This window comes from Sphaerodactylus townsendi, linkage group LG13 (genome assembly GCF_021028975.2).
Source record: "Sphaerodactylus townsendi isolate TG3544 linkage group LG13, MPM_Stown_v2.3, whole genome shotgun sequence".
NCBI lineage: Eukaryota > Metazoa > Chordata > Lepidosauria > Squamata > Sphaerodactylidae > Sphaerodactylus > Sphaerodactylus townsendi.
In genome coordinates, this window is record NC_059437.1 from 7306750 (window position 1) to 7319966 (window position 13217).

Here is a 13217-nt window from a genome sequence, read left to right on the forward strand (position 1 = left end):
GCTCCTCTTCTCCCCAAATCTCCACCCCAAAATCTCCAGGAATCTCCCAACCTGGAGCTGGAAATCCTAAATAACATAATATTATTTAAAAAAATAAAAATAACAACAGTGATAGTTATCTCGAATCAATAAATTCACTGAGGAAAAAAATAATAAAAATGGAAGAAAATGATAATAAAAGCAGCAGATAAAGACTTAAAAAATCAGCAATAATACAGGTAAGTCGCTCATCCTGGCTTCATGAAAGAAGTAGGCCTAAGCTATCACCGAGGGTCCCAAAGTAGGAGGAGCTCAATGAAGAAAAGGTCCCTCTCAGATGGCTACCAAACCAACTGGTGGTCTAGTATGGGGTAGGCTCAGTTCAAGTCATGCAGGCTCCTGTTTGCCTCATAATCCAGGGGCGTTTCCCCACTCTCCCCGATCCCCCCTATGCCACGTGCTGCTGTCAGCGCGCGGCATCCCTGCTACATGCCCGGGTGTCCCCCACGACAAACTGGCTCTCTTGGCGGCGAGGTCATCACAAGGACACCACCATTTACAAGGGCTCTATGGATGCCACACGCACTGAGGAGGGGGTGCAACAGCGGCAGCGTTGGAGCGGCTGCACTGTCGCTGCCCCTGTCGTGGGGAGTGTCGGGGGACCCCACACTACTTGAGGAGAGTAGCACAGGGCTTAAGGTAAGTGGGGAAAGATCCCAGGAGATCAGCCTCCTGTTTGCCTCATAATCCAGGTAGATTCACGTCAGGTGAGATGCCCCTTCATGCATCTGAGGAAATGAACTGTAGACTGTGAAAGCTTAAGCAGAAAGAAAAAAAATCTGCCAGTCTTTTGAAATGCTGAAATATTCCTGCTTGCCTTTGTTGGAGTAGAATAATGGACAAAATCCCCTTCTCATATTTCCATTCAACTATTCAAACAAAACTCTGAACCAATGGGAAAAAAATCCTCATGGTTTATGGAGCGGGGTGTGTTTGTGTTGTTTGTGTGTGCACGGTTCTTTTGCTTTCTTCACCTCCTTCCAGTATTTCTTCACCCTCCTCCATAGCTTTAGATCATTCTTTTTCCCCCCTATCCTCATTGTGCTGCACCTAGCTTTAGAAGCCCTTCATGAATAATAAATATTATGATATTAAAGCACTTTAGATTTTAACTTTACACTTTTTATAAAATTCATGCCTGCTAGGCACTTCTTTGTTTTGAGAGCTTTCTGCATGAGTTATAAAAGGGTCATCTAATGCCAAGTCTGGAAATGCCCTCAGCAAACTGAAAACTATGAGGGCGGGAGAGACAGTGCCTCCAAACCATGCCCGCTCAAAAGGCCTAACAAAAACAGATGGACTGGCAAAATACTGGGACATCTTCCAATGGCACAGCGCTACACTGTATATGTAGAAGACATTTTTTTTCCTCTTTACAGACCCCCCATGAACAGTCCGGCTCAAAATGTGACGCACAGACTGGCAAATTTGGAACCACCTGCAGTGCACAAAGAGGAGAAATGTTGACAAGTCGGTGACAGCAGCTCTAAAAATAAAAAGAAGAAGAAAAAGACTCATTAGTTTTATGACACGGGCTTCATTTTCGGAAGTGAAGTTCAGCCAGTGTCAATCTTTATATCCTTATCCAATTAGAGTTTAATACCTCTGGCTCCGCTACATGTTACCGCTCCTTCTGTGTTTATTTTACATGTTTTTCCCCATGTGCAAATGCAGCTTGCAGAATTGAATTTGCTAAACAGAAGAACAAAGGGGGGGGGGAGTTTAACCCTTTATTCCCGCGGCAGCAGTGGCGTAGGAGGTTAAGAGCTCCTGTATCTAATCTGGAAAAGAACTAGGTTTGATTTCCCAGCTCTGGCCGGGCCTGAGCTGTGGGAGAGCTTCTCTGGGGGGGATTCTAGATTAGCCTGTATTAACTCCCCACACACGCCAGCTAAGTGACCTTGGGCTAGTCACAGCTGGAGGTTTCGGGACTCCTCAGCTCCCACCCAATCTCACAGGGTGTTTTGTTGTGAGGGGGGAAGGCAAGGGAAGATTGTAAGTCTCCCTCGAGTCTCCTGCAGGAGAGAAAGGGGGATATAAATCCAAACCTTCTTCTTCTTCTTCTCTTCTTCTTCTTCTTCTTCTCTTCTTCTTCTTCGCTTCTTCTTCTTCTTCTTCTTCTTCTTCTTCTTCTCTTCTTCTTCTCCTTCTCTTCTTCCTCTTCTTCTTCCTCTTCCTTCTTCTTCTTCTTCTCTCCTCCTCCTTCCTTCCTTCCTTCCTTCTTCTTCTTCTTCTTTCTTCCTTCCTTCTTCCTCTCTTCCTCCTCCTCCTCCCTCCTTCTTCTTCTTCTTCTTCTTCTCTCTCTAGTTTCCCTTGATGAAAAGCCTCCCCAGCTTTTTTAACCCCCCCCCCACACACACACACACGCACACACACACACACACACACACACACACACACACACACACATTGAAGGAAAAGATTTCTCTAGTGAGGCTACAGCCATGGTGGCGAACCTATGGCACTCCAGATGTTCATGGACTACAACTCCCATCAGCCCCTGCCAGCATGGCCAATTGGCCCAACGGATGCAAAAGGCCAGGATCTCTGTTGGCAGAAACAAAACGACCGCCAACGTCGATAACAGCACACAGCATGGTCAGAAACACAGGAAGCTCTGTGCTCTGATAAATGGATCACATCAGATGAGCTACAAAACAAAGAGGTCTCCTTCCTCCTCGGCACATTCTGGGAGTTTGCCCTGAAGGGACCCCAAAGGCAAGAGCTCTTTAAAATGCATGGACAAGCTTCTGATAATGCCACTATCATTCAAAATATTTTCCGAGGCTGCTGCTTGGTTTTTTTTCCTTCTCAGCAAATGCCCTGAAAGGGCAACTCCAGAAAAAAATCCTGGCTCTGAAGTTGTCATCACTGCAAGTTTGAACTATTTCTGGCTTGTGGGCAAAGCAGTCTGATGTTCACAAGTTACTGATTCCAGGACCGGCTTAAGAAGAAGAAGAAGAAGAAGAAGAAGAAGAAGAAGAAGAAGAAGAAGAAGAAGAAGAAGAAGAAGAAGAAGAAGAAGAAGAAGAAGAAGAAGAAGAAGAAGAAGAAGAAGAAGAAAGAAGAAAGAAGAAAGAAGAAGAAGAAGAAGAAGAAGAAGAAGAAGAAGAAGAAGAAGAAGAAGAAGAAGAAGAAGAAGAAGAAGAAGAAGAAGAAGAAGAAGAAGAAGAAGAAGAAGAAGAAGAAGAAGAAGAAGAAGAAGAAGAAGATTTGGATTTACATCCCTTTCTCCTGCAGGAGAGACTCCAAAGGGCTGACAATCTCCTTGCCCTTCCCCCCTCACAAAAAACACCCTGTGAGGTGGGTGGGGCTGAGAGAGCTCCGAGAAGCTGTGACTAGCCCAAGGTCACCCAGCTGGTGTGTGTGGGAGTGTACAGGCTAATCTGAATTCCCCAGATAAGCCTCCACAACTCAAGTGGCAGAGCTGGGAATCAAACCCGGTTCCTCCAGATTAGATACACAAGCTCTTAACCTCCTACGCCACTGCTGCTGAGGCCAATGATCCAGCAGAAAACTTACCACTGGGAAAAGGAGCTTGGACCATCTTCTTCTAACAAGAATGGCTTAACTGAGCTAGCAATCCCACTGAAGTAGTAGTAGTGGTGGTGGTAGAAGGGGAGGAGGAGAAGGGAGGAGGAGGAGTTTGGATTGATATCCTGCCTTTCTTTTCTGTAAGGAGACTCAGGGTGGCTTACAAACTCCTTTCTCTTCCTCTGTCCACAACAAACACCTTGTGAACTAGGTGGGACTGGATTCTGAACAAATCACGACTAGCCAATGGTCATCCAGCAGGAATGTAGGAGTGTGGAAACAAATCTGGTTCACCACATAAGAGTCTGCCGCTCATGTGGACGAGTGGAGAAGCAAACCCAGTTCTCCAGACTAGGGTCCACCTGCTTTTAACCGCTACCTCATGCTGAGCCTCCCAACAGCTCCCCTCCAAGGTTATTGTCACCCCACAGAGATGCCAAAGGATCCCCCCACCCATTCAAAGTCTTCACAGTAAGAACATAAGAACATAAGAACTAGCCTGCTGGATCAGACCAGAGTCCATCTAGTCCAGCATTCTGCTACTCGCAATGGCCCACCAGGTGCCTTTGGGAGCTCACTTGCAGGATGTGAAAGCAATGGCTCTTTGCTGCTGCTGCTGCTCCCGGTGCACCTTGGTCTGCTAAGGCATTTGGTAACCTGAGATCACAGGAGGATCAAGATTGGGGAGCCATAGGATCGACTTCTCCTCCATAAATCTGTCCAAGCCCTTTTTTTAAAGCTATCCAGGTTAGTGGCCATCACCACCTCCTGTGGCAGCATATTCCAAACGCAAATCACACGTTGCGTGAAGAAGTGTTTCCTTTTATTAGTCCTAATTCTTCCCCCCCAGCATTTTCAGTGAATGCCCCCTGGTTCAGTGATGAAGGAATGTAAGCTCCAGATGCAAGGTCAAGCCTTTTAGGAAACACCACTTGCATTTCAAGGCTATGGCATGGCTGCTCCAGTATTCAAGAACCCTGCTCAGGCTCTGTTGGAACAAGCAGCCAACCTTGGAGCTCTCCAAGGTCCTGCAGATCTCCTCTCGCTGAGGTTGATTTCACAAGCTGGCCAATCTTGCCACTGGAGTCTGGGCACTCTTGGGCCTATTTATTGATGAGCTTGACTCTGCCCTGCAGGCACCCAACCAAGATAGGATTCTTACCCAAACCAAATCAATCATTCTTACAGTAACAAACCAACATAAGTTGGATAAGATACAACAGTTTGAAAGCATAAGGTGTATTAAAACAATAACTATAGATCTAAATTATAGATTGAACTATTGTATTACATTTTATTTTATGTTATTAATTATGATGTACACCACTCTGAGCCTACTGGGGAGGGCGATCTAAAAATATAATAAATAAAAAATAATGAATAATAAAAAGATCTGCAAGAACAGATGGGAACATCAAGAAAGTATAGGAACATTAAAAGGGGGGGATAAGAAGATACATAAGAAAAAAAATCTTAGAAACTAAAAAGGGAGTTTGGAGCATTAAGTAAGCATTGGGAAGCAATGAAATCAGCAGATGAGTGACTGTATCTGTCAAGTCACACTGCCCTCTGATATAGCAGACTTGATGCCCCTTATGTCTGGATTATAGTACAGATCTTCCTACAATATCTATCAAGCATGGCTGTGCAAAACCTGGCAACACTATACATTTACTCATCCTTTCTTTGTGCTCAGGCTAGAAGTTTGCCCCAGGTAGAGATGGGCCACATGTAGCTTTGAGTAGCACAGGGGTCTGCAACCTGCGGCTCTCCAGATGTTCATGAACTACAATTCCCATCAGCCCCTGCCAGCATGGGGGTTCAATGGGATTCAATGGGCCATGCTGGCAAGGGCTGACGGGAATTGTAGTTCATTAACATCTGGAGAGCTGCAGGTTGCAGACCTCTGAACTAGTACATTTCTGCCATAGAGAAACATCAGCATCAGCATCCACAGTAGAAACATGAAAAAAGGATAGATTACTCCCCTATTTCCCATTGGCACTTCCTATGAAGTTTAATGACGGTAATAATTGTGTGCCATAGCATTGCAACCGACTCATGGTGACCCTAGGGCCATGGAGCTTTCAAGGGATGGCTAGAGGTGGTTTGCCATTGCTGCCATTGCTGCCTTCTTTTGGGAGACTGGTGGTCGCCCACCCAAGTTCTAACCACAACCTATCCTGCTCAGCTTCCAAGCTCTGATGAGAGCAGATTAGGCTGGGCTATTCAGGCTGCTACGAAGTCTAAAGCCATCCTGAAACATGCTATAATAATAATAATAATAAGCCTTTATTTGGCATAACAATAATCATAACACAATAAAAACCTGAGATAAAAGGTATACAAATACAAAGGTTTAAGATAAAAGGTATAGCTAAAATACAAAGGTTTAAGAGATAAAATTATAAATTCATTGATTGTGCATCACCCTCCAGTAAAAAAATTGTGCAACCAATTCACAAGCTCTTTCATTGTCAGAATTGTCCAGAAGAAAAGGAAGTCTACTCTTGATTCTTCCATTTCACTAGGTAGTATCCTAGGAAAGAATGTTGGAAATATTTTGATCTGATATTAGCAGATTTAGGCAAAGCAGCTTGATGTGCCAATGTTTCAATTTGTTGTTCACCACAAGAGCATACCCTTTCGCTCATTTCCAAGTTGTTAAATCTACCCACGCAATAAAGCCGGAGGGGGAAAACATTGAAGCGAAGCAAGTGTGAGGGCTCTTTCCTCTGCATTGGACTAGTCAAAAAAAATACAAATAGGGAGCCATCCTGTTTTGATATAGGGTATTGGAAAGATGGGTAAGGGTGAACAAGCTTTCATAGCAGCCCTAAAATAAATTAATCCATCTCGCTTCTCTCCAACAATTCTTTGTTTTAACAAGTTGTAGTGGATTCTTGAACTAGATAGCTGGAAAGCTTTTAGCCGTCTAGAGATATACCAAGTGGGGATTCAATCTTCTTCTTTCGGATCAGAGAGAACCATGGATTAGCCTGAGTATCAGACAAAAGTAGGTGAATCAGCCGGAGTGCTCATCATGCGAGAAATGCAGGTTTAAGCCAAAATTCTAAAAGCTCTCAACCAAGCCCTATAAATCTAATGAATTTTGGCCCAGTTCTAAACAGAGGGCCGATACCGGGTACACAATAATAATTCCAGCAGGCCCATACTCTTAATGAAAAATTTGGATTGGACAGTATTCATGAGTCACAACTGCTTGGAGCCAGATACAGGTACTCCATAAAGTAACTGGGCAAATGCGCTTCTCTATCTTTAGAGAGTTAAAGATTTTTAGTGCATGCTGGGACAAGGGAGTGGCCCCTTTCCATAAAAAAGAAGCTGCAATGGCAGAATAACTGATGGTAGCACCCGCACATAGCAGCTTTTGTGGGGTGCAACCAGGAGAGGTTATAAGAAAATGTAATTCCAAGATATTTGTATTGGTTAACCTGCTCCACTGGCACTTTATTAATCGCCCAGGTTATAAGCTTTTTTTTGGTATTGTTTTGGCAAAAGATCAAAAATCTTGGTCTTTGATAATTGATGACTAGTCCGCTATCTGTACAGTAATTGCCCCACATCTATTCAGCAGTTTCGCACTCAAGTCCAACTCTTTTGAGCGAGATAGAAGGATGGTGATCATCAGCATATAGAAGTGCATATTGAATATGCCTTTGGGCCTAATTTAGGGCATGGCTATTAATTTCCAATAAGGCTGATGGAAGGTCACTCAAAATAAATTGAAAAGGCGCTGAGGCAACACACAGCCCCCCTTGCTCTCACACCTTTAAAGGTGCAGAAATAGAATCAGTCATGACCTCTTCAATGGAGCACTTTAACTCTGCCAGCCTTGTGTTGGTATAAAGTTGCCTGATTAGAAAAGAAGTTTCATTGTCTATTCCTTGTATAGCCAATTCTATTATTCCAAAGACGCTCTCTAGGAGATCTGTAGGCCAAAAGCTGCCTTCAAAACCAATGAAGGCAAGTATAGAGTTTACTTTCTTGGACTTTGGAGTATTTATTAACCAAATGCTGTATAGGCTAGCATAGCATGGTCTAACGTGGGATTTCCCTCAGGAAGCCTTATATTTGCTCTGGGGCCAAATGATATTCTGATGAATCGCCCAGGCCTGTAGTTTGGGTAGAAGCATGTCACAGCATATATTTTCCCAATGACTGATGTCAAACTAGCTCAAGGAAGTTGGCAGGATCCCGGATGGGTCACCTTTTATATAAATAGCCAGGTACAATGACTGCAGATAGCCAAGGCTTAGGAATGAGGCCTGAGTCATTGATTTGCGAAGTAGATTGGCCAAAAAGGTGCCCACCACTCTATATGAATGCGAATTTCAGTATTTCTGGGGAAATTAGGTATCTGGGCCAGAGGCTTTTACTGGGGTTTCAATTCAGTTATTAGATCCATGATTCCTGAGTTGTAACAGGAGGCCATTTGGAATCATCTAATGATGGAGATGGATGATAAATGTTACTGGTCTCTTCCTTTTGGAACAGCTTCAAGAAAATGATCTATCCAAACCTCAGGAGAATGTGGAAGAAAAACGCCTCTCATTTTATTGGAGTCAAGTCTGTCGTTTGTCAAGGCTCCAAAACTGTCTTGAGTCATTGGAGATTACAGCTTGATATAAGCTGTGATCCCACTTGATTCTGGCGCATACTGAAACCTGTTTCTCTTCATTAAAGAATGAAGAGTAGTTTTATATTGAACTAGCTGGATTTCGCGCCGACACAGGATTTCTAAATCTCTTGAATTGTTGGTAAGATGCAATTTAATTAGTTTGTTTAATTCCATGGCACTCTTTTGTCAAAACCAGGGGCACCTCTAGTGCTGTATGGAGGTATTTCTGTCTAACAGACTTTACAAGATAAATTCCTTCGTGATATACTTGGATTAATGTTTCAAAGTTGCCAATTGCCACCACAAGGCTTAACCTGCCTTATAAAAAAGCACCTCCTAAGAGATTACCTAGATGCTGAGAGTACGAATTAATTAGCCTCATTGGCGTGTAAGGGCCAAAATGGATGTCCAGAAAAGCTGTGAGGGTAAATACCTTTAGGATGTATCCATATAGGAACGTCCACCTTCTCTTCCTGATGGAGAAACAAGGTTAAGTGAGAGTAGTGATCTCCTCCTAGTAGAAGGTCTCCTATCTTAAAAGACTGGACTGGAAGTTCCTTTAATTTTGGTGACATAAAACAATAATCTATAACACTGTTCCCAGCCGCATTCAACAAATGTGAAATTATTAGGAAACAGTCATAGCATTTTTTAGACCATTGAGCCATAACATGTTATGTTTGAGGCTTAATTCGATCAGATTCCTAGCAGTGTAATTTGGTCTGGGTATCCCTCAGAATGACGCCTGATGGAAGTAAGAGGAATAGACATAATCGCTATCATCATAACCTTCACGCTCCAAATATGAGGTTCAGATTATTACCCACTCGCATTGAAATCCCCCCAATATAGTAATTTCTAGTTGAAGGATATTTTAGTTCTAGCTCCTCAACAAACGAGGATAAATTTTGCCAATGGTCATCACGGACTTAACGCTATTATTCGCATCTGTATGGATATTAATGTGATAATGAATATCAGTGATGATTTGCCCCAATTAATCAGCAATGCTTGAATTAAGTGGGAGGGGGTTGATAGAATTTTTGCTGGCAGAGAGACAGAAATTAAAATGCAGAGACCACCAGAAGGACGGCCGGGCCCATTGCATTTAATTGCTGGGGAGACATGCTATAATAATAACCCTTTTGGACCTCTGTGGATTCAATAATCTTGTGGACAGTATACGGTCCATTTCATGAGGACTAATAAAAGGAAACACTTCTTCACGCAGCGTGTGATTGGTGTGTGGAATATGCTGCCACAGGAGGTGGTGATGGCCACTAACCTGGATAGCTTTAAAAAGGGCTGGGACAGATTTATGGAGGAGAAGTCGATCTACAGCTCCCCATCTTGATCCTCCTTGATCTCAGATTGCAAATGCCTTAGCAGACCAGGCGCTCAGGAGCAGCAGCAGCAGCAGCAGACGGCCCTTGCTTTCACATCCTGCATGTAAGCTCCCAAAGGCACCTGGTGGGCCAGTGCGAGTAGCCGAGTGCTGGACTAGATGGACTCTGGTCTGATCCAGCAGGCTAGTTCTTATGTTCTTATGTTCATATAGAACTACTAAGCAGAACGATTGGTTATGCGGGAGATTGTGTCAGAAAAGGAGTGGACCCAGCTCTAGCTATGTTCTCTGTATTGCAGCTTTTTTCCTCTGTAGGGGCAGAATGTTTCTTATTGGTAGCATGTGGAGAAAACTCTGCTGTGCTGGTGGGAGCATCTATGCGCTTGTGCCACCTCAGCGGGAGTTTGGAGGGTCCCTGCCGGAAGGAGCATGCCTTCTGCAGGCTGTACGTTTTATGAGTGCATCTATTCCCTCCACGCCAATAGCACCAAGAAATTATTTTTACGACACAGATGTTGGGGAGGTAAGACGATCATGATGGCATTAGCTGAGCGCATGCTGAATTAGCATTGCTCGGCAACAGAGGAAAGGCCGAGGGACATCCCCGAGCAGAGCGCTGGCAGCCCGGGAGTTCATTTGGAAAGAGGCAACAGAGAATCTACTCAAGAAGTAGCACGAAGCAAAACAGGATAAAATATTCACACCGTCAAGTTGCTTTTTTTGTTCCGTGTGCCAAAACAGCACGAGAGGGGAGAAGGCACACTGTGAAACAAGGAGCCATTTGTTTAAAATGTCCTCTCTGTCTTTTGCTTTTGAACACCTGTGAAGCAGTCGGGAAATTGCATTTTTGTCTTGGTCATGTAAAGGTAAAGGTAGTCATCCCCTGGGCAAGCACCAGGTCGCCACTGACCCACGCGGCAATGCCACATTGTGATCTTTACCAGGCAGACTATGGGAGATTCTGCACAGCCAATCTAAAAGGAGATGTGGAGGGGAAAAAACCCTCATTTTGGGAGCAGATGTTCATACAGAACACTCCCCCAACGTGGGTCATATTCATTTTAGAAAGCCCAATGTGGAGTAAATGCAGCTGGCTGGCCTCCACTCAGGCCAGGGCCTTTTATGGCTCTGGCCCCTGCCTGGTGGAACACTCTTCCTCCAGCTGTCCTGGGAACTCATGTGGGACCTTTTAGTGATTTCTGCAGGCCTGTAAGACCGAAGTTGTTCCACTGGGCTCTTGGGGAGGAACCAGCTGAGTTGTGCCCCTTTCAGTTTATGGGTCCCAATGTCATCGGGACCCATTATTGTGGATCTGTGGGTCCTCACATCATCAGGAACTCACAATTACCCCTCCCTCCTCCTCCTACGGCCATACCACCCTGAAGCTCTGACGGCCATACCACACTCCTGAACATGCCCGATCTCGTCTGATCTCGGAAGCTAAGCAGGGTTGGGCCTGGTTAGTACTTGGATGGGAGAGGATTAGATTTAGGTGGGACGCCATCTTGGGATACAACTGCTGTTTTATTATATTTCTGAAAGTTTTATTATGATGATTTTATGTGGTTTTATGTTGTACACCGCCCAGAGCCCTTCGGGGATGGGACAGTATATTAAATAAATAAATAAATAAATAAATAAATAAATAAATAAATAAATAAATAAATAAATAAATAAATAAATAAATAAATAAATGAAGATTGCTTGCAGAGGCATAGCTAGGGAAGATGGAGCCAGGGGCCAAACCTGAGTTTTTCACCCCCACACCCCATGGGTGGTTCTGGAAATGCCCCCTAGCTCCCCCCCCCGGGTGGGTGGCTGGTCGAAGGCTGGCTCGGCTACACATGCCCCTTGTGATGTTGTGGCTCCCTGGCCTCCTGCTCCAGGTGTTGTCCACTCTCCCCCTCTCCTTCAAAAGGACCGGAGCCTTGCACCGATGGACTGTCAGTACAGGCGGGACATCACGCAGGAAGGAATCTTGGGGCGCTCCCATTCCTTCCCACCAGGCTTATAAGGGACACCTCTTCTTTAAGCTATTTCTTGCATCCTGGGTGCGGGGGGGGGGGGCGTGGCGGGAGGAGAGATCTTTAGACATTTCCAGGAAAGGGAAAAAAGCCCAACCTTTACATTGAGATTCTGTTCTTGGTGTGGAAAGAATCGGCAGAAAAAAATGGTTGAAAAAATACCCCCCCAATTGCAAATTACTAATTGGAGAAGAGGGGCAGACTAGGGAGGGGGCAGGGAGCAGCAAGCCTCCCCCCCCGACACCCCACACTCTCAGGCCTGGGATGGTGCTGGCAGGCAAGGGAGCAGACTGGGGCGGGGTCCGGCTGAACGGGAGTGGGCCAGGTGGAGGAGGAGGCGCTCCCTGAGGAGCACCTGGCTGGGAAGCCAGTTATGCCTTGCCACCCCGTCCATTCTTGTGCCATCGTTCCCAGCACGCAGAGGGGTGTAGCTATGTGGGGGGTGATCCCCCCCCATATGGCTGAATGGCCTCTGCCTGGGGAAATGTTACGAAGATTTTATTATGTGTCGGCATCACAAAGCCAAATCAGAATGAGGACATGAAGCATGACTTCTGGACAACTTCATGTAGCCATGTAGATTTGGTGTCTTGATGACATTATGAAGTCAAATCAGAGAGAGAGAGAGCCAGAGCAACACTCTCTTCTTGCTCTGAATAGGCTACACGTCCCTTCCTGTTTTGCATAAACAGTTGGGGAAAGGATTGCTGAGGCAGGTTGGTGTTTGTCATGGAGCACATCCTTTCCCATTCAACGCTAATTTCAAAATAGTGGTGAGAATAAAGGAGATTAAGCCAAAAATGTTGTGAAAGAGGTGTTTTTTGAAGACAAAGTGGAAGGAAGGGGACAAGCTAGTACCATTAAGCAGTTCTGTCAGGGAATTACAAAGAGGGAGGAAGGAAGGAAGGAAGGAAGGAAGGAAGGAAGGAAGGAAGGAAGGAAGGAAGGAAGGAAGGAAGGAAGGAAGGAAGGAAGGAAGGAAGGAAGGAAGGAAGGAAGGAAGGAAGGAGGGAGGGAGGAAGGGAGGAAGGGAGGAAGGAAGGAAGGAAGGAGGAGGGAGGAGGGAGGGAGGGAGGAGGGAGGAGGAGGGGGGGGGAGGGGGGGGGGGGGGGGGAGGGAAGGAGGGAAGGAAGGAGGGAAGGAAGGAAGCAAGGAAGGAGGGAGGGAGGGGGGGGGGGGAGGGAGGAAGGAGGGAGTGGGAGCAAATGAAGATTGACACGCAGAGGCATAGCTAGGGGAAGATGGAGCCAGGGCCAAACCTGAGGCTTCACCCCACACCCCATGGGTGGTTCTGGAAATGCCCCCCCAGGCCCCCTGCAAGTGGGTCAGAAGGCTGCCTCGCCACACATGCCCTTTGTGATATTTGTGGCTCCTGGGCTTCTGGGTTCCAGGTGTTGTCCACTTCCCCTCTTCAAAGGACCGAGCCTTGCAATCGATGGACTGTCAGTACAGGCGGGACATCACGCAGGAAGGAATCTTGGGGCGCTCCCATTCCTTCCCACCAGGCTTATAAGGGACACCTCTTCTTTAAGCTATTTCTTGCATCCTGGGTGCGGGGGGGGGGTATATGGAGGAGAGATCTTTAGACATTTGTGAAAGGGAAGTCTAACCTTACATTGAGATTCTGTTCTTG